The sequence below is a fragment of the Pantherophis guttatus genome, chromosome 3 (genome assembly GCF_059756535.1).
Source record: "Pantherophis guttatus breed Tessera chromosome 3, ASM5975653v1, whole genome shotgun sequence".
Lineage (NCBI taxonomy): Eukaryota > Metazoa > Chordata > Lepidosauria > Squamata > Colubridae > Pantherophis > Pantherophis guttatus.
In genome coordinates this window covers 196,956,915-196,983,736 of record NC_142065.1, presented here as the reverse complement: position 1 = coordinate 196,983,736, position 26,822 = coordinate 196,956,915, and the positions used below count along the sequence as shown (strand labels likewise).

The 26,822-nt window shown below is 39.5% G+C and overlaps 1 protein-coding gene across 1 annotated transcript in view; it reads left to right on the top strand.

Annotated features, from left to right (window-relative positions):
- The window catches only part of EIF3H (eukaryotic translation initiation factor 3 subunit H), an 82,593-nt gene that overhangs the window by 10,517 nt on the left and 45,254 nt on the right, over positions 1-26,822 (top strand). The window lies entirely within an intron of this gene.

Sequence of the window (26,822 nt, the reverse complement as noted above, 5' to 3'; positions counted from 1 at the left end):
AAAGCCCTTGCCATCAAAAATGGACCCGTGCTGAAAGCGGAGCACGGGAGGGACGTGGCAGTGGCTCTGTTTTCGACATGGCTCCATTTTTGGTGGCAATGTTTTTTTGCAAAGACGATTGGAGCCTAGAAGGAGATTGCACCTCTGTAGGCTCCAATCGTCTTTGCAAAGAGCGGCAAGAATGGAGCCCTGGAAGAACTCATCCCTGCAGGCCTTGTCAAGGAAACGGCAAATGGAGGGAAGGCCTGAAGAACTGACGCCTTCCCTCCATTTGCAAAGCCTTTTGTCGCAGATCTTGTCCAGGCCTCAATTTGCAGAGAATAGAGACCTAAAGTAGTGCTAGATCATGCGGAGGGGTATGTTGTAACTTCGAACGGTCACTAAGTGAACTGCTGTAACTCGAGGATTACCTGTATTAAGACTTGAGTTTCTTGGCAGGTCTGAGAATAAAACACAGATAAAAATCTGGTAATTTTCTTGGGTCATTGTTCTGTTGGTTTGGTTCTTTCTAAACAATTTTTTCCCCTTTGAGATCTCCCCGTTCAACTTCTCTCAGCAGTGATCTTACTTCATTGCTTTAGGTGAGAAACCAACTGCTTGCTTAGCACCCATTTTCCTTTAGGATATAACAGAAAATGACTCTTGGCATCAAAGATACAGAAGGATCTTGCCAGACTTGAACATTAAGCACTATCTAACAAAATGAAATTCAGTGGTGAAAAAAGGAAGGTTCTACATTTAGGCAAGAAAAACAAAATGCACAGGTACAGATATGTGTTACCTCGCTCAATACTAGTAACTGTGAGAGGGATCTTGGAGTCCTAGTGGACACCATTTAAATATGAGCCAGCAGTGTGCTGCAGCTGCCAAAAAAGCCAACACAGTTCTAGGCTGCATAAACAGAGGGATAGAATCAAGATCACGTGAAGTGTTTATACCACTTTATAATGCCTTGGTAAGGCCACACTTGGAATACTGCATCCAGTTTTGGTTGCCACGACGTAAAAAAGATGTTGAGACTCTAAAAAGAGTGCAGAGAAGAGCAACAAAGATGATGAGGGGACTGGAGGCTAAAACATATGAAGAACGGTTGCTGGAACTGGATATGTCTAGTTTGATGAAAAGAAGGACTAGGGGAGACATGAGAGCAGTGTTCCAATATCTCAGGGGCTGCCACAAAGAAGAGGGAGTCAAGCTATTCTCCAAAGCACCTGAGGGCAGGACAAGAAGCAATGGGTGGAAACTAATCAAGGAGAGAAGCAACTTAGAACTAAGGAGACATTTCCTGACAGTCAGAACAATTAATCAGTGGAACAACTTGCCTCCAGAAGTTGTGAATGCTCCAACACTGGAAATGTTAAAGAAGATGTTGGATAACCATTTGTCTGAAGTGGTATAGGGTTTCCTGCCTAAGCAGAGGGTTGGACTAGAAGACCTCCAATGTCCCTTCCAACTGTGTTATTCTATTCTATTCTAAATAACACATAGAAGGATGAGTCATGACGCTGGCATATTTGCTGCTGGCGTAATTAACTCCTAGGGTTGCTAGCAGCTTTTAGACTAATTTCACCAGCTTTCTGGAAGTGATCCACTTGGATCTCTGGCAGGGATATTTTTTCCCCATCTCTGAAAAACCTGGCTGAGTGAAGGACAAGCAAAGAAAAGGGGATAATGACCAAGTAAGGGATGTGTGGTTATGTTAACTTTGCTTTGGCAATATAAAGTAGGAAGATTCTAGGATTCAGCCTAACATGAGCTCTGCTGAAGAAGATTGAAAGGCCAGCAATTGCTAGAAGAGATCAGTGGCAGGGAAGCTTAATAAACCTCTCAGAATCCTGCCAAGTTCTGCTAAGATTTGCAGAATCTCTCCTTCCTCTCTCTCCATAGCTCTTCAAAACATCAGCAATGGGGGACCTGATCGCTTGTGGGTACAAATTCTTTATGGTGCTAATTTGATAATTGAAATTCCATGTGTGTGCTACTCAGGCTACCTTTTAAAGAAAGAATTGTGAAGTTCGTATCGAAATGGAGATCAGTCTTTACAAGGGAAAACCTCTGCCGTTTGGTAATTTATTTTTGGCACTGTAGTGTCAAAACTAAATATCTTTTAGAAATGATTATTGACACGAAACATCTAATCATACTCTGGCAATGCAGTCCAGGTCAACAAAGCCAACTTGACATGATTATTAAGGGAAGGCTTCTGAATTCAATACTTTAGAAGACTCCTAGAAGAAATTACATTTCCAGCTTTTCTCTTCTTAGAAAAAAAATGTCCTGTGACTGTCTTGTGAGCAGTTGGAAATCAGTGGGAAAAAGTTGTAGTTGACACTTTTATTTTCAGAATATATTTAAATAATAATCCCTGTAAATTAACATTTGTATGCCGCTTAAACTCAGTCTCCTTGCTCAGCTGTCACCCAGAATGGCATCCACCTAATGGCAGTTAGGCAATTTTGCAGCATAAATAAGATTTCCAGCAACAACATGAGTATGTTAAAAATCGTGATAGCACAATTTTTATCAAAAAGAGTTGAAAATTCTAGTCCTTTTAAAGACGTCATAGCCATATTTTTTTGTTACTCTCTGAATCCAATATTTTTCTTTTTTCCAAAAAGGGAGAAATTGCTTTGTCTGAAAGCAATCTATGGTTGATCTAGGATCATCCTATCTTTACCTATTATTTACCTATCTTTGTGACCATGCAATACTTATTTCATCTTCCTTCTGGTTTTGCCGCATGTGCTTGCTTACATATATGGGCTTTTATGAATATGCATATTTCCAAGCAGCTTGCATCTCTAGATGTCTTTACCTCAGATTTTGCCTTGAAATGGGGAAAACATAGCTGAGAACAAGGCCTCAAAGGATGATTTGACTACAACTTGAGGGACACCTGACTAGAAAGGATAGTGAATGCTTCCCTGCCAAGTTGTGTTCTGTTGTGGCATAGAAGGGAACAAGCCTCTTTAATTCAGTGATGGTAAAACTTTTGGACTTGGTGTGTCAAAAATTCAGAAAATGTCCATCTTGACTGCTGTCGTGTCCACACATATATACAGAGACAAAAAGAGGCCTCTTCTCCAAACTCTCCGCTGGATGCCTCTTTCTGGACCCTCTGAAAGCCATGCAAGAAAGCCCTACATTCCTGTGCAATTTTCAAAGGCTCCAGAGGCCTTCTCTGGAAGTTTCACGAAAGGGCCCTTCTCTTGCGGGGTCTCCCTGGAGCCTCTGAAAATCACAGAAAAACGCTCGAACAATTTTCAGAGGCCTAGTGGACAATCATTTAAATATAAGCCAGCAGTGTGCTGAAGCTGCCAAAGAAGCCAACATAGTTCTAGGCTGCATAAACAGAGGGATAGAATCAAGATCACGTGAAGTGTTAATGCCACTTTATAATGCCTTGGTATTTGGAATACCAAGGAATATTTCATCTAGTTTTGGTTGCCACAATGTAAAAAAGATGTTGAGACTCTAGAAAGAGTGCAGAGAAGAGCAACAAAGGTGATTAAGGGACTGGAGGCTAAAACATATGAAGAACGGTTGCAGGAACTGGGTATGTCTAGTTTAGTGAAAAGAAGGACTAAGGGTGACATGATACCAGCAATTCAATATCTCAGGGGTTGCCACAAAGCAGAGGGAGTCAAGCTATTCTCCAAAGCACCTGAGGGTAGGACAAGAAGCAATGGATGGAAAGTAATCAAGGAGAGAAACAACCTAGAACTAAGGAGAAATTTCCTGACAGTTAGAACAATTAATCAGTGGAACTACTTGCCTCCAGAAATTTTAAATTTCCAACACTGGAAGTTTTTAAGATGAAATTGGACAACCATTTGTCTGAAATGGTATCGGGTTTCCTGCCTAAGCAGGGGGCTACACTAGAAGACCTCCAAGGTCCCTTCCAACTCTGTTATTCTATTCTATTCTATTCTATTCTAGAAGCCCCACGTGTCAGAAAAAAAGACATGATGTGTCACTATGTGACACGTGTCATTGGTTCACCATCAGAGTTTTCGTCCAGCAATGTGTCATCCAGCAAAAGGGAGAGAAGGAAACCAACTATGGAAGTGAAGGCTACAAACCAGAAAGGAAGAGGGAACATGCTGGATAGGATTAAAAGTGCAGGCTAAAAAGCCAAACCAATCCCAGGCAATTCTTGGAATTCTGTGATTTTTTTTTTTTTAAAAAACCCTATTTTAAAATATTTTGGAACCCAGAGACAGTTATAAGCTCCAAACAAATGGATAATAACTCTAGATGAAAGGAATTTTTTTTAAAAAAAAATTACTAGATTTATGTTACTCCTTTTATACATTTCATAGCTGGACTATTGGAAATGAGAAGAAACTGAGGGAAGTTCCAGACAAGTGGATTGAATTAAAATGAGTGTAATAACGATGTGGTATTTCTAAAAATCACTGATGAAATCAATGATGAAAAGGCAGAAAGAATCTGAGGGATGCCTCAGATCAATGGTCCATTGTCCATTTTAGAATGGGGGCACTTCAGGATTCGACTTAGCTTTCTACCAAGGATGATTTGTGAATTTTCTGGCTGGCATTGTGATTTAATTGTTAGGATTGCATTTGAATTTATCCACCATTCGTTATCCTTGTGCAGTACCTTAAAACAAGACCTTTGAATAAATTATATGAATCAAACAATGATCAGTGAGGTATATTTTAATCACTGGTATGTGTCTCATGCTTACCTGTTTTTTTTAAGCAACAATAGATAATATCAATAGACCTAGATAATGTATACATAAACAGAAGCTATCACAACTGTGCTTCTTGGTTACACTAAAGTATTAAGAGGTGACGGATGATTCATGAGGATATATATGTTTGTTCTGAATCCCCTTTATGTAGGAAGCTGAAATCTCTGCCAAAATCACAATTAAAAAAATAATAATCCCCAAACAAGCTATATGACAGTGTGAAAAATGAGCTCACAAAATCAAGTTTCTGCCATACCACTGTCCCGGAAAGGGGACTGCAATAAGCAGCAGCAAAGATCACGGGATATAAATTTCAATTTGCAAAATTACGTCAGTAAATGCTTTGTGTTGTACTGTTATTGATTCAGTGTTGATGAATTTCCCACCAGATTGCAATACAATCTTCAATTCCCAGCCAAGCTACAGTTCTTGGAATTACAGTTCCAACAAAAAGAGAACATAGAACGAAGTATCATCATTTCGGTCCCTTCACACCCAAAATGCCACTTCATTTGTAACGTCAGGCAGTGTCTTAACACAATTCATTTGAGAATCATCCCCACTGTAGATAGTGCTTCCTTTTAAATAGATATACATGGAATTGCTAAGTGGTGAAATGTTGATTTTAAAGATCAGTAATGCATTTAGCTACTCCTGGCATTGAATAAGTACTATCTTGTAAATGCTGTGCATATTCACGTTCTGTACAAGAGATACTTTATTGGTGGAGGACAGGCCTCTCAACAGTTACTTAGCCATGATAATAGAGTGTAGTTCCCAGGATCAAAGACAGTCTATTTTGGAGCATGTTATCTGCCCTAACCTTTGTTCCTGTTTGTAAGTTCGAAGAGGCATTTTGATGTGTGCCCATCCATTCTCTCACATTGTTCTAGAAAAGAATTTGAGCACTGTATGAGATCTTCCAGCTGTCAGAGTTCCAAGTAACAGCCCAGATAAAAACAAAACTCCAAGGCCAGAGGCTTCCTCAAAGTATAGATTTACTAGGCATGTCATATTGGCACGGCTGGTGAAAACCCGACTCTGAAGGTCCCTGGGTTTTCCCCACCCAACTCAAAACCCAAAGTTCTTCTCCCCATTACACACAACCATCACATGCCCCAATCAGATCACAGCCCCAAGCCCGGATGACTCCCATCCACGCACCGCCAGGTGCTGGTGAAAGGGTCCTTGGCTCCCAGAAGAATGTTATTTTGCTTACATATTTCTGCAGCTATCTCTACTTATCTCCCTCCCTTTCCCACAGCTCTATCCAGTCTCGCTGTGGCAACCTTGAAGACGTTTCAAGATGGCTCCAGGGTTGACATCAGCCTTTTAAAAACCTGTCCCTTAGCTCTCAAACAAAAATGGCACTTAATAGATTCTGCAGACAGGCTCTTCTGAACAAGCGTACATGCTATGCCACAGTAATTTTGATGCCTTATTGCTGGTTCTTTGTGCCTCTTCTCGGGAGTGATTGATGGGTCATATTCATTTTCACATCTGTTGTTGTACAGTATTGCTTAGACAGATGGCGATACTCTGTCATCTCTTTGGCTCCGCATGAATTGGGACGAGAAGGACTTGTTGGAGAAGTGACCGTAACTTATTTGATGAGACAAATGCCTAACACGATAAAGATGCCATCTATTTTAAAAAAAGGTCAAGTAGACGGTATTGCAAACAATGGGAAAGCCAAATAATAATAGGTAAGGTGAACAGTGATGTTGCAGATTTGAGACCATTTCAGCACATCTGAAGCCAGTTAATGGGGATAAAATATTCTGAAAATGGTATGAAATGACTGATTAAAAATGAAAACAGCTTGCGCATCAATAGGCAATAGTGACTAGTTACATAACTAGCATGGTATTAGGTAGCATGTAATGTTCCTTTCCTTTGATAGGAAATGATAAACCCAAATATAAGAAGAATGCAAGATATCCCCTACTTGGTTCTTTCTTCTTCTTCTTCAGTTTCTACAAGTAAAGAATTCAGTTGCAGTCCTTAAGGAACAAAGATTCATTTCTCACTGTGAACTTTTAAAAAATGCCTACATTTATCTACTCTGGGTTACTTCAAAAAGAATAGACAATAAATCTGGAATAAATTCTCATTTAATTTGCTAGTTTAGTGGTTCCTTCAGGCTGGAAAAGGTTTCAGGTGGAATTATTTTCTCATGCACTTCCATTAGATTTACTTCTATGAATTGGGCTCATCTGCTGCACACCTTTTACTTGATGAGGTACAAAATAAATCTGTTTCAGGTAATTAAGCAAGACTGTACCAGAATTATAATAAACACCGAGATTGGGTACAGTAGTAATTTTTTTAAAGTGAGATAGTTATTGGAATATCCATTAGGGGGCATTGTTAGCCAGCTTAAAAGCAATTACTTTTCATTTGTGCTGTTACCATGAAGTAAGGAATTGGGAAGGAAGAGGAAGCTTTTTTCATTTGTTAAAGTTCAGACATGTTTTATGTTATCACCTTCAGTAAATAGTATAATAAGCCCATTGTAGTAACTTCAGATCAACAATTTATTGTGAGTCTCTTCAAGTAGATTCCTCTCGTTTTAAATGAAATGAGCCATATTGATTGGGATGTATTTCTGCTGATTTCAGTATCAAATTCAAGGAGATGTTGTCTTTTCAGTGAGATGGAAGCTGTGCTTCAAAACAATCATTCCCCCCACCCCCCACTAATATTTAGACAAAGGACAAATGGTTTAGAGCCTGTGCATATGTAGGCAAAGTCCAAAATTTGTCTGGAAAACTGTTTTGATATTCAAGAGAGAATTGGTTGAAAGTTGACATTTCAGTCAATTGACTTTGATTTCCAGTTCTCCTTGGAAAAAGCTGTTTCCATGCATAAGTTCAAGTTGTCTTTTTTTATTTACTATGTCAAGTTGACTTGGAAAATTGGATTTAACTCATCTTCAAGTTCTAATCTTGCAATTTTAACCCTAGTAGGACATCACAGAGACATTTCTGCCGTTACTCCCATTTCTTGATTGCTGATTCATATCTTATTACCTATCAGTTTTTATAGTGGAGAAGTTGCAGAGCTTGTGAATCATTCAGAAAACCTTGTTTGGATCTTATTGGTGCCCATATACTACCTTTAAAAAAAGTAATAAGTTATAAATATTTCAAATAATTCATTAGGTTTGACTTCTTCTCCCTTTGCCTTCCTGATGTCAGCTTTGCTACCTATATAATAACATTTGGGGATGAATAGTAGTAATTCTATCAAGTTATTCACTATGGAAAAAAACAAAACAAATTCATGTTATGAGAAGACCAACAGTAACATTACGTTTTATTATGAAATGGTATCTCTGAAATAACTTCAAAGTTATCTTTTAACATTTAATTCCCAGTGTTCTTTACAATGTGCTAGCTAATTTTTTATTTTTAGACTGTTGGAAACATCGTTGGGTTTTCAATTTTCTCTTTCTTAGAATGCATGTGTTTTCTGAAGTTTGTTTCTGGATATTGCCAAAATATGTGTTAAAACTGTAGCAAAAATATCTTCACAAACTGAAATCTTAAAGTAATAAATTGTGTATATTTAGAAAGGAACACTTTTAAATGCAGTTTGTTCATATCCTATGGATTGAAAATATTGCAGTCAGGGAGACAAGCTTCAGGATTTTGTCCTCTTTTTTTCCCTTCACCATTGTTTCTAAATTCAATAACAGTTTGCTCTTGAGAAGGGTATAAAAGCAATTTGACATGGCATAAAAATTCCAGTTTTTTTTTTCTTTTAATGCTTTAATGCAAACATCATGGGATGTGGGTACATTATGTATATAATTAAAGCCTTTTAGGGCTCATTTTTAACAGCTGTAATGCATAAAATTATCCTAATTAATCTTTTTACATTGTTAGCCTATTTATGAACATTGTCTTTAAAACTTTGCATGAGAAGAAACATCTAATTTTTCTTGATTTAAAGTTTTATATATAACCCGCAGAATTTTTTTTAGTCAAGAGTTTCTTGCTGTGCTTAGTTTAATTTTCATGATTTAATTTTTATTTTCTTCTGGTTTTTTTCCCCCCTCTCAATCTGTTTTATTTCTTTACAAGTATTTAATTTCCAGGTCACATTTCATTGTACAAATCTATTCTGTAATACTTCGTTTAAAGTAAGAGAAAAGTTATTATTTATATAATATACTTCTGTTATTAGTATTACAACTGATTTCTGTTAATTTGATTACTATGTTATAAGGAACACCTTGAGTCTTGAAAAAAGGGAAAAAAAGAATTTCTCTGTTATGAATTTAGGCTACTGGATATACCTAAAATAATTGTGAATTGTGGGTATCACTTTGCCATTCTCTTTCTTTAGGTAACTGAGAAGAATCATGGAATGTTATGCTGTCTCTTTAATGAGGCTGCTAAAATATTGTGACATTTGTTTTAGGCAAGTAAACGAGTGTCCCTCTTGATTGATTTGAGAAGAAAGACTAAAAATTATTGTTGCTCTGAAAATGATTATTTTCATTTATTATTTGTGCCATCCTTGTTTTTTATCTCTTCATCTTCATTGTAATATATGCTGATTTTTCCTCTAATAATAGTCTGTAAGTCTTCCCATAGTAGCCCATGTGTCCCAACTAAGTAACTACTACCTTTTCGTTACTCATGATTACATGAAAGACAGCGGTATACTCTATACTGTACAGAAAGCACAAAACAGAAAATGCACACATTTTGTAACTTATGAGACAAGCAGGTATTTAACAATCTTTTTATTTCCTTTGGCGTAAAATGTTAATTCAAACCTTCACCAACTCCTAATGGCTGTTGTTTGTGTGGGGAAAATAACGTGCTATTAATTTTTATTTTATTTTATTTTTTTAAATACTAAATTGAAAAAAGATGTCTCCCCAGAGGGGGGAAAAAAATACAAGAGTGGAAAATTTAACTTTTCTTTTTCAAGAATGATGTAGGCAGGAATCAGATGTAGGTATTCTATATAAGTATGATGATTTTTTAAAAATACTAATTTGTTAGAGTGCGTTGAACTAAAGTTTAAATATTTGTGGTAATAAATGTGCTGAATGTTCCATTTGTAAGTTATTCTGATAAGTTGTGGAAAAAGCCTTAACCAAAGATTATATACATTAAAATCCTTTTAGCCTGGACAGCTGAGAAAACTTTTAAACTGAAGTATGTTGAATAAAGCTAAAATCTGATATTTGAAAAGTAGAATTAAGAGCTTTACTTTTAACTTCGTTCGTATTTGAGCTGTGGCTATGTTGTGAATTTTTATATAGTTGATATTTATTTAAAAATTAGGAACATTAAAATATTACTTTCATTCTAAAAAGCACAGTTTAAGTGCCTTGATTTTTTATATAATGCAGTAAGATAAAGTTTAATTGTTTTCTTTCATAAAGTACTTGTTTTTTTCAAAATTAACATGTATACCAAGTGTTTAAAATTAATTTGTATGAAATATGCAGGTTTTAAGTGAAATTCTTTTTAAGTTAATATAAAAAAAACAGCATCATTAGAATATAATTTTCAAAAGTTGAAGTCACAAAGATTTTTGGTGCTGCTGTTATGGATAAGTAAGTTACTTACTTCAACAATAAACTCCCTAGAAAAAAATAAGGTATATAACAAAGATAACAATGAATTCTAAATGGCCATTGTTTGTACATAGAACAAATCTTCATTTCATGACTGACAAAAAGTAATTGTAATATAAAATAAGTTTAAAGAAGTTGAAACTAATTTTATACCAGTTTAGCATAAATTTACTTCGAAATCAGTTGGACCAAGTCTAAATTAAGTAATTGTTTTCGTTGCTGAAATTGTTCCATCTTTTCTCCATTTATTTCAAACAGCTCATTGTTTTTGGTTTGATTTGGTATTGCTTTTGTACTTGCTTGGAATGCTTTCTTGGAGTGCCAAGCAGTTTTATTAGACTTAATGTTCTGTACTGCCTCACTTGGTAAGTGAATTTTCCTTTATTGTTACAGATGCTCTCAAGCTATCTGATAAAAAGCTAATCTTTTGCTGTTGTTTTCCTTATATTCTTTCTCCCCACACCTTTGTACCTTTTCTTTCACTCCTATAGTTTGACTGTCACCTCAAATTTAACTATTGCAATGAATTGATCCATATCTTTATTTACCTTTTTTATTTACCTTCTTGGAGGAAGTCCAAAATTTTAAAATGTAAGAAATGTAAGACTAGCAAGGGAGAAGTTGCATCAGTGGCTAGGTAGAAAGTTTGAATATCCATCAAAGTATTTTCTGCTTGTTGATTGTTTGACATCATTTCTTTTAAAAAAGTAAAATCATTTTACTTGGATGCAAGATAAAATTCTTAGCTCTGTAAACTTCCTATTAATATACACACATTCTCCTTTTTTGTGTATGTGAAACCTTCCAAGTTTATTGCAGTTGTATCTTCATATGTGCTTCTGAAACTATCAGGATAATAGATTTTGATAAACAAGAACTTTATTATATGCAATAATGTGAGTGCTGAAGCCAACTTTTTCATAATTAGTTTACTTAACATCTACAAGTACAGTCAGCATGGCCAAAGGCTGGTAGTGTCCTCACTCTGGGAGTTATAATCAGACATTCAGGTTGAACGGTTAGCCTGAAGACTGATTTATTTAGTGCATTTAAATATCTCCAAAGACATCATAAAGAGACTCTCAAAGAATAGTCACAATAAAATCACATTTGGATTTAGGAATAAAAATTATATGGTGACCATAAAGAATTGTCCAAGAGTTCAGTTGCTACTTTGGTCTCTGCAACAAAATTAGTTAACTACTGATCAGCTGGATCTCATGCAGCCTATGATGGAAGCAACCTTTAAATATTGTAAAGTTTATGGCAAGTGAAATAGAGTATACCAAAAGCCCACAAATGAATAGCATTTAGTTTCTACAAAAAACAATAGATGGAGAAAATGTATAGGTAATTGTCTCTGGCATGGTTATTTTATTTAAAGGTGAGAGAAGATGGTGCGTTTGAAATTAGGCGCTAATGGGTAATATAATTTTCTTAGGATTTTGTATTGGTGTGCATAAAACAAAAAAAAATGTGCTTTGTTTCAAACTGTAAATAAAATTTTGTCTTCAAGAAGGTCCATTTCTGTCTGCCTGCAGTTTGGCTGAAATTAAAAATAAAACACATTTGAGTATATTGGTCAGGGAAAACACTAGGATCCAGGAGCAGCTTTGCGGGAGAATCTCTAGATAGCAGCAAAGGGATACAGAAAATATTGCTTCCAGACATTTATCGTCTGGCCAGATTTTTGCAATCCCCATCAGATAGACCTAACCCCTGCCTTCTTCGAACTTAGGGCAAGCATATGCCCAGAGGTCATAGGTGTTCTGATGGAAAGGAACAGTGATGAGAGAAAGGCTGGCTTTGAGCGCTCACATGAGATACTGCACTTCTGATTGATTATCTTCCCCCCAAGGCATGACATGTCCTGGCAGAAAATATTAAATTGATCCCAGTCAGTCTGTTAAAAGGGTTAACGTGTTTTAAAAATAAACCTCTTCTAAGTCTGTTTGCCATGGCTATACTTAGCCTTGCAGACAATCAGGGACATGATCCACCTCTCCCTTTACCCAGAATTTAAAGGCTAACCTGCATTTTTGTCACATCCTACCCTACTTATTTGCCTGACAATATGAGTTGGAGAGGGAGAGAGAGAGAGAGAGAGAGAGGGAGGGAGGGAGGGAGGGAGGGGGAGGGAGAGGGAGGGAGGGAGAGAGGGAGGGAGGGAGGGAGGGAGGGAGGGGGAGAGAAAGAGAGAGAGAGAGAGAGAGGATATGACTGCTCTAGGTCACCCAGGACGTAGCTAAGGTGGGATTTGAACTCACTGTCTTCCGGTCTCTAGTTTGGTGCCTTAATCACTACCAAACTGGCTCCACTGTGAAAAGTACTGGGTTTGCAGTGGCAGGTATCCCCTCATTTTTACCTCAGCTTTATCAGTACGTGGTGAAGGGAGAAATTAAAAGCTCATACAGTCTCTTAACTGAGGGGAAGTGTATATAAAAGTCAACGCCTGCTGTTTTTATTGGACATTTCTTTCCCATATTATAGGAAGGGCAGAAAGTGATTCATGAGGGATTCATGTTAGTCACAGGCACCAGATGGCAAATGCCTTAGAATGCAGCATCCTGTATAATGCTGAATTGTGATCTACGTAATAGGTGCATTGCCTTTGGATCATGCCTTTGGATCACCCTGTTGTTTAATAGCTGCTTCAGCCATCACTCGTTCATTTTGCTGTCCTTGAGAGCAGATACCTTGCTACGTATCCACAACAATATACGGCTATTTTGGAAGGAACACAGTTAATGTCCAAAGTAGCTCTTCAGATGGAAATATGTTTGGTGTCGTTCTCCCACTGAGCTTGGTGTCCTTCTCCCACCACTTGCCTTGATAGGTCTTCAGGTACAAGCTTGAAGTAGCTTCCATATCATGCTCCTCTTGGGCCCTCAGCATACCTACTCTGGGGGTTGGATGCACTTTACTGGCACATCTGGGTCAACATTACTACTATGGGGCATGAATTCAGGTTCAGGAGAGCATACTTTCTCATCCTCCTTCTGTCTTCAGTCCATGGGTTGTTAACACAGGAGAATGGACCGTCTGCCTGAAGCTCAGCATCACTTATAATTATTGGGGGTGGGGAGAACACCCAGTAAATATTTGTTGTATTGTACACCATGATGTTTCCTAATCCTACATTATTGGTAGATATGCATCACTTGGAGCCATATGAATTGGCAGACTTAAAGAAATAAATGCTTGTTTGCTTTTCTATTTAATTACCATATTTTTTGCACTATAAGTCGCACCTGACCATTAGACGCACCTAGGCTTAGAGGAGGAAAACAAGAAAAAAAAAATCAGGCGGAATCAGAGAGGACCACAGATAGATGTCCTCTCATGTGCCAGCTCTGCCTATTAACTCCTGCACTGCGGAAAAGAGACAGAAAAGGCAGGCAATGACAAAGACCGAAGAGGCGGGGTTCAGCACTGTAAAAGGACCCCGCCACGGCGGCCTGGCTGCTATTCACCAAAGGACCGGCACCATTTCCACCCATTTTTGGGGGGAGAAAAAAGTGTGTCTTATGGAGTGAAAAATACAGTAAATCTATCATTGCCTATCTTAGCACTCAGTCTTTCTCCAATGGCGGTTACATCCAGAATGAATCTCATGATGTTATGTGCAATAAAGATATGATTATTAGTCCCTCTTATGAGACTGGATGGCGGTATAGGAGATGGTCTTGAAGGACAGGAGGAAAAGTTACCGCCGTTGATTGGACAAGTGTGACTTGAACTCATTCCAAGAAACTAATTTGAGTAAACATCCCTTCCATAATTCACACAAAGATAAAGTGAGGAGTGTGTGTGTGTGGGGGAGCACATTCAGACTCAGAAGATTGTGTTATTATGACTGTTAACAATAAAAGAAGTTCTAGACCAGTGAATCTTTTATTCACTGAGTGCCAAACAGGTACATGCTTCACTTACGCATGGCTCCCCCCGTGCTCTGCGCCCGCAACCGCTCCATCTGCGCATGCGCACGGCTTTCGCGCGGTTCCCCCGTGCGCTGCACATGCAATTGCACCATCTGCGCATGCATGTGGCTTTTGTGTGGCTCCCCCATGTGCTGTGTGTGCAATTCCACCATCTGACATGCACACAGCTTTTGTGCATGCAATGCGCACACATGAATGCCATCTGCGCAAGTGTGCCCAGGAGAGCTCCAAAGACCAGCTGGGTCTCCGGAAATTGCACGTAAGCGCACCGGAAGCCAGAACACCAGCTGGGGTGCACACGCATGCGCAGATGCAGGTGAGGTGGGCGACAGCTCGCATGCCGGATAGATGGCTCTGCGTGCCACCTTGGGCACGCGTGCCATAGGTTCGCCATCATGGTTCTAGACCATCTGGCATTAGTCTCTTAGTCTGGTCCATCTTATCGAACTGACCGTGACCCAGGCAGAAGAATTCCAAAGATAATACCCAGTTGCTAGAAGCAAGATGGCTAATTCTCAGTGCCGCTGAATACAAATTAGGACATCTCAACCCTTCCACCACCACCAAATTATGTTTCAGTCCATATCGGAAAAATAATGGCCCCATCTTGGTCTGTGTCCAGAACTAAACATCTGAAATGTATATTTTGGACCAGGCACAGACCAGTTAAAGCTAACTGTGCACATCTCTAGGATTTAGGGAAGGGGAAATTTAGTTGAAAAGAAGAAAACCTTAATTAGCCAAGCGTAGCAATCAAGGAAATAGCTTTGACATGATCTCCAAAGACTTTTATGTTTTTCTGTGGTGTTTTTTTTCAAACTTTCTAGAAAAAGCAGGAGGGAATTGTATATGTGGCTCTCTTTCTTTCTTTCTTTCTTTCTTTCTTTCTTTCTTTCTTTCTTTCTTTCTTTCTTTCTTTCTTTCTTTCTTTCTTTCTTTCTTTCTTTCTTAAAATGAACTATCACATAATATCTGTAAGTTCCTTTTACTCTTATCAGTGAGTACCTACATTACAAAATATCTGTCTTAAAAAAAACATAAACCCACCTACCTTCTCTGTTGCTCTTTTCACTGTCCACGTTTCATTGTGTCCAAGGCAGAATTGTTGTGTTATTATTGTTGCAAAAGATGGCAACAATATTCTTGCACAACTCCGTTTAGCTATTCATTTAGGGTTGTCAACGATCTTGTTTAAAGCAAGGCCAACAAGTAGAAATGCATTATACATAAATGAGGCAGTAGTTGAATGTATTTGGATAAGACACAGAATCAGATAATGCAGGTAAATGCCAGTATTGATTCTGGTTAATAGAACGTTGGAGGTAAATCAAATACTGGCAAATACAGCCTTACATAGAGAGTGTAAAATTGGCAGGACGATTCTTGACCTGGCAGCTTGCCGATAAGGCTTTGAGTATCCCCTAATGGTCTAAGCATGCAATTTTTTGATGTTATCGGGTTTATTCTAACTAGCGTTTTCTCTTTGTCCAAGTCTGGGTTTGATTTTATTAACATAGGCTAGTATGAAAATACGCTAGTAAAAAAAGAATATTTATCTGTGACTTCTGAGGCAGGGGAATCTCAAGTTTGGTTCTTAAATTCCTACTTGCCAATAACCATGTTTGTTTCTTGTTTTTGCTTTGTCTCTCTGGGTATGTAGGGGCAATTTTAATCGCATTGTCAATGAGCATCTCTTTCTCAGTTGCCTTAATATTGCTTTCCCTCACTTGTCCTTCAAGTCGTTGAGGGCTTGTGTTAATACGGTTCCAACACATCCTATTTTGCTCAGCAAGTGTGGTTTCGGTTCTGTGCATTGTTACCTCATATGGCACAGTGGGGATGAACTCTAGACAAACATGCTTAAGGTTGTGCTGTAAATCATGCACACCCAAGGGTACGGCCTTGTTAGTCCGTGGCTGCAGAAGTGAGAGAGTTTTATTGCACCTGGAAGACCAGCATATTTATTTATTGCACAAGCATTTCTGACTCACAGTCTGATTCATCAGATGCATGAAATGTAGACTGGAGAAAGGAGTATATGTTTTTACACACACACGCGCACACACACACACACCATGGTAGAAGCAGGGGGGTTTAGCCAGGGATTCTAAAGGTAAGTGTACTTAATTTGGCTTCAAAAATTTTAGCAAGGGATTCTCTGACCGGTTGTTGGGTGAGCGTGGCCATGGTGGGTGCGGCCTAGTCAGCCTCCTGCACCATGGCGGGCGGGGGGGGGTATTTGCCCTCCCTGGGCTCTGGAAGCTTTCCTCGAGCCTCCAGGAGGGCAAAAACAGCCTCCTCAGGCTCTGGAGGCCGGAAACGGGCCCATTTCCAGCCTTCCCAGACTTTCAGTAGGCCCGTTTTTCACCCTCCCCCAGCCTCCGTACACACCCTGCACTTAACTGCATCCAAAACTGGCTGCTTGGGGATTCCTGGGAGGGGCGGGTGGGGTGGAAGGGGTGGGTGAGTGGGGCCAGCCAGGAGTGGGATTTGGGGGTTGTCAGAACTGCACAGAGGTTCAGTTAGCTAGGGGTTCTCCCGAACCCTTGCGAGCCCTCTGCAGCCCACCCCTGCTTGTATAGTTTCAAACAGGGTCACAGGCCATGTACAGAGTTATACTAAGGGTACATAACTGTGAATGGCGCTTTACTTTATTCCTCCTACCCCCACATGTTGCGTTTAGACAACCTGGAATTAAGGAGAAACTTCCTAACAGTGAGAACAATTAACCAGTGGGACAGCTTGCCTTCAGAAGTTGTGGGTGCTCCATCATTGGAGGCCTTTAAGAAGAGACTGGACAGCCACTTGTCTGAAATGGTGTATGGTCTCCAGCGGGTTGGACTAGAAGACCTCCAAGGTCTCTTCCAGCTCTATTCTGATTAAAAGACTAAGGGAAAGAGGCAGTATGCTTGCTTTCTCTTCTCTACTCGTATTCAAACCTTCCAATTGTCAAGCTGAAAGGGAACGTAGTGGCTATTAACCCAACAATTCTAGTATACATTAAACATTTGTCATGAAGGAGTTAGTCCGTTAATTGCTACTCATTTAATGAGTGAGAAATAGTATTAATTCTAATTAATTTTATCTCAGGTAATCGAGGGTTGAAATCAGCCGTTGTAATTTCTTTGCTGAGATCTTGCCTTCTTGAAATCAGTGACTTTGGTGTCCAAAGGAATGAAAAGCTAGTTCCCTCTTATTATTATTATTTAGATTTTGCTATTTTTGAATCTCATGGCTATGCTGATTCTGTGTGTGTGATTACTACTTTAACATGACTATGCCCTATCCCAGAAATTTGTAGAGGAGGTCAGGCCAAAGAAAGGCTTTAAAAATGAAAATCTACTTTATTAATGTTTTTTTCCCCCTTAAAAACATATTTCAATTAAATCCTTCAGTATCATTGTAGAATCTTTGGTGCATGACCCAATCAGGCTTTGTCATTTCAAATTATATTTGAAATTTAGGAAAGGCTGATGTTAAAATAGATTATATTAAAGTTGTGATATGTAATATTTAGGTGTAAATATTGAACATCACAACTATAAGTTTTTTCTTTCTTTTTTCTAAAAAAAAAAGTTGGTATCATTTTCCACCATCATTTAATGTACCCTGGGGATACTGGTAGGATGCATTTTATATAATCATTAGCAAGAATGCCCATTCAAGTGAAATTTTTTAAAATCTCCACGCGGGTTTTGGCCTCCTGACTCTGCTGCCAGCTGTTACCAACTGTGATTTTGCAGCAGGATATGCTAAAGTGTGAAACATAATTGTATAAATATGCTTGGGATGTTGGCTATCAGAAGAGTTTTGAATGAATTATTAATGCTGCAAAATTCTTGTTTTCAAAAATGCTATTGCAAGTGCGGTACACCGTTTATAAAGGAAACTGGATTCATACAGCAAAAGGGCATACCTTACTTTTGAAATGTTTGCATGTAACTTTCAAAGATGCGCAGAATTCCTAAGTGGATTTTGTCCTGAAAACCTAGACTAAAAGGGGTCCAGTTTGCAAAACCTTGAACAATCATATTGCTTTCTGGGACGTATAGATTTGTTTCTAGCAGCGATGCAGTGAGAGAAGTTGAAACAAAATGAGAGAATTGTTCAGATCAAGTAGATGTGTTGTAAGGAATCTGTTTGGACGCTGGGTGCCACTCCTGACACTCTGAGCCAGATTGAAAGCTGCTCTTTTACAATCGTTAGCACAAAAAAAAAAAAAAAAAAAAAAACCTTGAAAATGGCAGCCTTGTTATTTGGATGACTTTGGAAATGGTTCATCCGTGGGTGCAGTGCCATGCATGATTGGAAAAAATAATAATAAACCACAAAATCCCAGAAGGGAGTAATGGGATCGGTTGACTTACATGTCTTGGCAGTCTTTTTTATTTTGTTTTTCAGCTTCCAGATTTTTGATAGCCTGTCAAATTTTATCTCACTACTTCTTTCTTATAAGCTGCAAAATAGTCCATGTGGAATTGTTCAAGGTGCATTGGAACTTTTTTTTTTTAAAAAAACCCACCATATTGTTTGGGGAGTGGGGAGTCCCCATAAAGTATCCACTGGTTATGGGACCTGAAAATGGTGATTACACTTAGCTGGGGGGAGGGGAGAAGAGAACATTTATAAAGTTATGGTTTACAAGGAATGTTGGCAGCTAAGCAATGTCCCCAAAGGCTCCAGATCCCAGTGTCTTCTCCATCAAATCTTGCATTCTTAAATCACCACAGGTTTTTGTCGAACAGAAATAAGCGATGACAACATTTGATTTGAATTTTCTGTCTACTAGAAGCATTGGAAGAAAAGCGAAGATAAAATAATTGCATGTTTTCTCCAAAGGTCCAAACTACTGTCACTGCAAAATACAAAATTAGAGAAAGTGATTTTTTTTGTTTGGAGTCATTGTCAAACAACCTGACTGAAACATGATGTTGGTTATGCAGCTCCATACTGAAGTTCTACTGTACTAAGAATGAAGGCGAATATATGTGTCCCTGGATAATGTTACGGGATCCAACATTCCACACACTGTCAGAGAGAAGTTGCCTGAGTATGGGCTCCAGCACGAGTCCGAAAGCTCAGGAGACAAAATCTCTGGTCCTGGTGACCAACCCAGATTGGATCCTGCATCCTTTGTACTATCCTAAGAAGGGAATAAAGAAAAATGCCCCCATCCCATTGGCACAGTTGTGGTGCTTCTAGTGATGTATGGCATGTAGTGTTTATAAGTACTATATTTTTCAGAGCATAAGATGCACCGGAGTATAAGACACACATTAATTTTTTGGGAGGAAAACAAGAAAAAATAATTATGCCTCTGCCTATCAGCATTCATCGGTATTCATCTGGCTAGCGTCCTTGCCGCCGCCATCCCCGCTACCTGGAACCGCCTGAAAACATGAGATCAAAAACGTGACACACAGAGGCAGCGATCGGAGGTGATGTTCCCCGCAGCCTGGAACAGGTCTAAAATGGGGCATTCAGAGGCCAAAAATGCGAGGCACGGAGGCGGCGATGGTCTGTGGCAATCCCTGCAGCCTGGAGCAGATATAAAACAGCGACGCGCGGAGGCCGAAAATGGCCAAAGGGTGGGGGCTGGTGGGTGGGTGGGGCTACATTCGGTGTATAAGACATACCCAAATTTTCATCCTCTTTTAGGGGGGGGGAAGTGCGCCTTATACTCCGAAAAGTACGGTATATATACATTTATAATTAGATAATCATACTGATTTACATCCATATTATGGAGAAATTAATTTGATTAGTTGATTATGGGTCATCAAGCTGATGTTGACTCTTAGCGATTTTTCTGGTTCTTCTGGTCTATTCTCATCACCACTTTAACTGAGTCCATTCACCTTGCTGAGATGTTCCTCTTCTTCTTTTTTTCTTCCATTGCTCCCAGTTTAGGGCTTTCTCCAGAGAGCTAGGTCTTTATTTGATATATTCAAAATACGATAATTTGAGCTTGTGCCTCTCATGAGTTGTTATCCATTTTATAGAGATAGACACGTTTGTTTTTCACTGAAACCTGTGACTGCTGTAATATTTTAATGTGAATTATTTATGCGGCTAGCTTTTAAAAATGTCTCTTGATCGTTTTGAAGAGAAGCATAGGGAAGTATGATTTTTAAAGAGTTTCTGCAAACAAATCAAAGTTTGCTTCCGTGGATTTGAATTTTTATAGCCCCAAATTAATTTGGTGGTTATCTAAAACTGAAAAGTTAACGAAAGGAGGAAAAAAAAAAAAGAATACAACACATCACCTTTATCTGGAATTTATGGAACAAGTCTCGCAACAAAGTTCCTATTTTTGTGCGGCTTATGGGGGGGTATGTGGGGAGAGAAATACATCAACCCACACAAAACTCTGGTAAGTTTGAATCATCTGGAAGCTGCTAAGAAACTAGTTTAGTCCTATGTTAATAGTGAATAAAGCAAACTCTCAGTGGTTTCTGTGGTTTTGCCAGCAGTGGCAAAAGGTTTGACTTCTAAAATAGATTTTTTCCCCCTTTACATTTTTCCTGGACAAAGCTGATTTATCAAAGAGCTTCAGAAAACACATGTAGGGTTATAACTGGAGGAATTAATAGCAGAGACCTCCTTCTGCTGACACCAGGCAATCTATTAAACGGAGCAATTGAAGTAATGAGGACCATATATGATAAGCCAGAACCACCTGGGTTTTATTAAGCTGCCTTCTGCTTTGATCACAATATTATTTCAAGACTTGTTTGTGTTAAACTACTACAATTCCTTGTCATTCTTGTGATTTAGACCTTAGCTTAATATAATTCAACAGAGGCCCGCGAGAGGAAAAAGTAATATTTTAAAGCCAGCGTATGTTCTGTTGAAGGGCAAGATCAGCAGTAGAGCTAACCCCAAAATAAACCAGTGGTTAAGACAGGCAGATTTTATAGGAACATACATGGTATGGGGCATTGACTCAAGAGCTTGCAGACGTAGGGCCACAAAGCAATTCTGAGTACTGCCCCCAGAGGAGCCCCTGGGTATCGATTTCTCATTTCGAATGCACAGAAATTATGAATGCAAAACCGGCAAATAATCCTTTCGCCTGTTGGGAGAAATATCCTTCTGGGTTCAGTTCCAAGTGGGGAGAAAGACAATGGAAACATGGGGGCTGTTTGGAAAGATGGTTTTAATGGTGGACAGGATCACATACCTTGATGATGTTGGGTGAAGAAGAAAAAGAGCCAAGATGCTGTTGGAAGAAACATCCTTCTAGGTTCTGCTCCAAGTGGGGAAACAGACACTGGAAACATGGAGACTGCTTGGAAAGATGGTTTAATGGTGGACAGGATCACATGGCTTGAGTTCCTGAACAGAAAAGGGCAGATACAGCGAGTTTTTCAGGTTTTATGCTCTCTCTGGCTTTGAACTTCCTGGGGCCCAGAAAGAGTACTCTGATTGGTTGTCAGACTCCCAGGGGGTGGGGGTCTTGCTGGCTGATGGTCACATGTGCTTCCCAGGTCACATGTGGTGAGTTTCTGCTGCTATTGTGTAGAGGGCTAATCCTATCTTTGTTGGATCTTTGGCAATTCCTACTATGGCTCTGCCTGAAGGAGGCAGATCTTTGTTATGTAGAATAGACTGGCCCAGGCCTTAATGGCCCATTGACAAAGGGTGGGGGCAGGAAGGTGGGAGCTGCTTTGTCTATAAAATATGCTTTTCCATTTCTCATCCAGGGAAATATAATATTCTGCCTTTTTCATATTTCCTAAAATATTTCACTCTTCCAGGAAAGGGGTGGGTGCTAACTTCCTACAATGCTGAGAGTGCCTCAGTTTTATGCCCTCTCTGGGCTTTTGAATTTGAGCTTGTATTCTGATTGGTTGTCAGATTCCCATGAGGCCATGCAGGGGCAACTCTGTAGGTTGTCCCAGGCTTGGTTGAGCCTTGCTGAGTGATGCAATCTCCCCAGGTGTGATGTGGTGAGTTCTGTTGCTAGATGGGTAGAGGGCTAATTTTATCTTTGTTATGTAGAATAGACTGGCTCAGGCCCTAATGGCCCATTAACAAAGGGGGGGGGGGGTGAGTTTCTGCCTCCCTTTTTGGGGAAATATTCTGCCCTTTTAATATTTCCTATAATATTTTCCTAGGGGAGGGGTGGGTGCTAACTTGCTGCACACCTAATTAATGTAATTTCATCATAAATGAAATCAAGTATTTCTTTCTTCTTCTAGCTGTATTTATTTTGGAATGCAGTTCCAAGCATGCCTACTGTTCAAAAGGCAACTTCAGCTTTCATCCTGGAAAGTTTTGCACATCTCTGGCATCGAGGTTGAGAAGATACGACATTTCTTACACATTTCCACCTTTACTAGACATTCTTGTTATTTCCTGCTCATGGGTGACATGTGTACCTTAGCAGGTTAGCGGCGTGCCCTTTTGAATTCAAAGCTCTTTTTATATTGCAAAATGAGCACTTCACTTGTGGGGTGCCACAGAGCTCAACTTTCTGCCCTCACATCCACATGAAACTGCCGAGTGAGAACATTTGTCAGTTTGGGTCTGATATCATTAGTATGATGATTGTGCACACTTACACCTGGTTGACCCTGGGTCAGCCATGTGACGCTCTCGAAGGCTTGATCTGGAGGCTTTTGTAGGCCTGGATGGGGAAGAACAGACTTAGGCCTAATCCTGAGAAGACCAAATGGCTTTGCTTGTTTGTTTGCTGCACTGGTTTGGGGGATATTCTATATTTAGTCCTTAGTGGGATTGCACTTCTGTATCCAAGTCTGGTATGCAATCTGAGGATCCTCATGGACCTCACAGCTTCTGCTGGAAGAGCAAGTGACAGCAGTGGCCAAGACAGTCTGAGCATGTGTACATCTGATGCATGAGTTGCACCAGTTCCTTGACTGGAGGGCTTTTTGGATAGTTACTTAAGCCTTTATCATCTTGTGGTTGGACTAGTGTGTTACGCTCTGTGCTCTACATGGACTTTCTTTGAAGACAATCCTTGGAAGGAACAACTGGTCCGGAACTTAGTAGCATGGGCGGTGATGGGCTTGTTTCAGTATGTGCATATATCCAGCTGTTTCATGAGCTGCACTGGTTACCATTTGGCTTCCAGATGTAATTCAAGATTTTAGGTGTTCCCTTTAAAGCCCTTGATGACATTGATTTGAGAGATATTCTGTCTTCAGACAGTCTTCCAGTATTCCTCAAGTAACTGGATGAGATTGCTGGGAATAGTAATTAATCAACATCAAGAATACTATAGGCTTTATACAGGCTGCAGATTGGTTTTGGTATTGATTTTCTTGTAAAAAAAAGTTTGGTGGTTGTAGGTCAGGGGTGTCAAACTGGCGGCCCATGGGCCGGATGCGTCACGTGCAGGCCACGCCCACCCCAGCTCCGTGAAGGGGGAAAATGTCATGATACATCATGTGACAGCAACATGATGCCACGAATTTGACACCCATGTTGTAGATCAATGATGGTAACTTTTTACGTCACCGTGTGCTGGCCTGCGTGCTGGAAATAGCATGCAAAACCATCCCACGAGGAATGCGCAGCCCTGCTGGCCTTTGCGCGCACAGGAGTGCCGATACTTGGAAGTGGTGATCCATCACACATATGCGAGCCAGCACCTGAACTTCTGGTTTCTGGCACAGACATGTGCCCGACGAACAGCTGGCCATCTCACATGCGCGTGACGTAAACCTGGAAGTTCGGGTGTTGGCATGCACAATGGAACGCTGCTCTTCCAGGTTTTGCCGCTCCCACACGCGCGACAGCCAGCTGACCGGCACATGGGTGTGCACAGGAATGCGGAAGAGGAGCCAGCAAGGCCATACATTCCTCATGGGATGGTTTCGCGTGCTGCTTCTGGCACACGTTCCATAGGTTCGCCAACGTTTGTAGGTGATACATGCAACTTCAAAGGCACACTCCCATTTATTTCTGGAAGATGGGGAGTGGGAGGTTAACAACAGCTTTGATGGATCAGTCCATGTTCCATCTTTTCCAGCATTTTGTTTCTTACAATCTGGCCAACCGGATTATCTGGGTGCTTGCAAGCAGGAAACAGACATACCCCTCTCATACTATTCATCCCCTACACCTGGCATTTCGAAGCATGCTGATTCCAACCTGTTGCAAGTCCTCAAAGAAATAGCTCTTGATAGGCCTGTTCTTCATTTATTTAGCTGATCCACTTTTAAAAGTATATGGATCTTCTCGGTGAAGCCAGCATGGACAGACTAATTAACACCTGTTATGTTTTAAGAGTAAGTATGGAGAGAACCCTTTTTCTTGATTCTGTCCTAGGACCAGCTTTGCTACTGAATAGACAGGTGCACACTATGATCCAGGTACGTTTGCCCAGGGATTTCTAGAGTGTGCTAATCAAGGAAGTCATGCATGCTTTGTTATTATGAAGTTGGACTACTTCAACATGTCTTATGTGAGAAAGCCCATAAAGAACATCCAAAACTGAGCTTTAGCAATAGACGACATAAGCACAGCTTATAGCAGGAGCCTTGCCATAAAATTGCACTGTAGTAAGTATCTTTGATGATGTAAGCTGTAGTCTCCTAATAAAGAATGCATTTGAGCACTTGGTTGATTTTTTTTTTAACCATGGAAAATAATAATTTTGTGAAACAAACCTTCACTCTTCTTATGTGTCTGTGATATTGGCTGTGTTCTCATTTGGGAGGTGCTAATGGAAGAGTCATGAGCATTCCTAACACAAAGAAAATATATTCATTGCAATTTTACTGGAACAATTCAATCTGAGTAATAACTAATCCTCATTTTTCCCAGTATTTTAAAAATAAATGGTATACCAACTCTTTTGCTTGAGTTTCTAATCTAAAATGAGCAAAGGGGAACATTGGCACATCCCAGTTGGAGTGTATAGCCAATTCACAAGTTTTAACTTTTAATTTAGAATTGCTATAAAAATTGAGGACTAGAGTAAGGAGAAATTAATGGAAAGTTTCTTAAACATCTTGAAAACTTGAGAAAATGGGTTAATATTTGGGTTAAACCATTTAATTTGACCATCTTTCCTGAAATGAGTTGTCTTTGTTTCTTGTCATGCAGTGTTGCAGATCAGGTTGCCAAGGATAATCATCAGGTTGTGTTTCAAGTGACTAGTTTTTCATTTGGGGCTGTGTGGTTTTTCTCTTATGATCTGTTCTTAGCACAATGTGATATGTAGTTAACTTGCCAATGGAAATCCTTTTCTAAATAAAGGGTTCTCAAACATACAAAGCTGTCCCTTTGTTAATGGAATTTGTAATTAGCATGTGAGTGGGTGGATTATATCTGGTCCAGGATTTTCAAAGAAGGAAAAACTTACAAAGAAATTGTGATCTGACTTAACCATGATTGTTCCATGCATTGTGATAAGCTAAAACCTAAACAATCTCCACTGTGACTTATTGCATCTTGAGAACAAGCTTCAGAACATTCTACCCTGTTTCCCCCCAAATAAGACATCCCCTGATAATAAGCCCAATCGGGCTTTTGAGCACATGGCTATAAGGCCAAGTGCTTATTTCAAGGTTCAAAAAAATATAAGACAGGGTCTTATTTTCGGGAAAACACGATAGCTGAATCACTGGAACTACCCAGTTGCTGTGGTGGTTATTTACATCAATTATCCTTCAAGTTACTAGGGTGTTTTCCTAGGCTTAATATAGAGTGTGGTAGGAATCTTTATTCCTCCACAATATTCCTACCACAACCTACCTCAGTATGTTGTTGGATTACCATTCTCACACCATCTCTTAGCCCTCATAGCTGGAATTCATAGATATTGGCCTTTGGTGATATCTGAAGACCCATGAAATTCTGCCATTGAAGAGTCTGTTCTCCTAGTATTTACCTGCAATTATGAACATATAACATGGGCAGGTGATATATGTTATAACTCCTTGGAATAAGGACATTATTGGTATCTGATCAATATGGTTGACTTTGTAAATTGATGATTGAATTAACTTCAGGTACTTGCAATGAAGTTAATTCAGTCATCATTTCCAAAGTCAACCATATGCCAACCAATGATGCCCTTATTCCAAGGAGTTATAACATATATCACCTGCCCATATTATCTCTTCATAAATGTAGGTAAATTTGGAAATGATGACTGAATTAACTTCGGGTACTTGCAATGACACATGTTAGAATGAAAAAAAAAGAGAAAGAGACCAGATGTGCTTTGAGTACTAGAACTGAGTTGGAATCAACGCTAGAATGGAAGAATTGCACACACAGGTTAGTTTCTGGATTTTTGAAACATTCAAATAGCTTAGGAAGTGCAGGGCCAAATTTGGCAGAGTCTGGTCTTTTCTTTGGAGCTGGAGAGACATGGAGTTTTTTTCACTACTGTTTTTCTAGTTTCTGTTCTACTTGGAGCTGAGGATGATGATCTCCAAAAGATGGGCTGGCCTTCCAAATCTGTGAAATGTGCTGCAACAGCATATACAGTGGGGCAAAAAAGTATTTAGTCAGCCACCAATTGTGCAAGTTCTCCCACTTAAAAAGATAAAAGCGGCCTGTAATTGTCATCATAGGT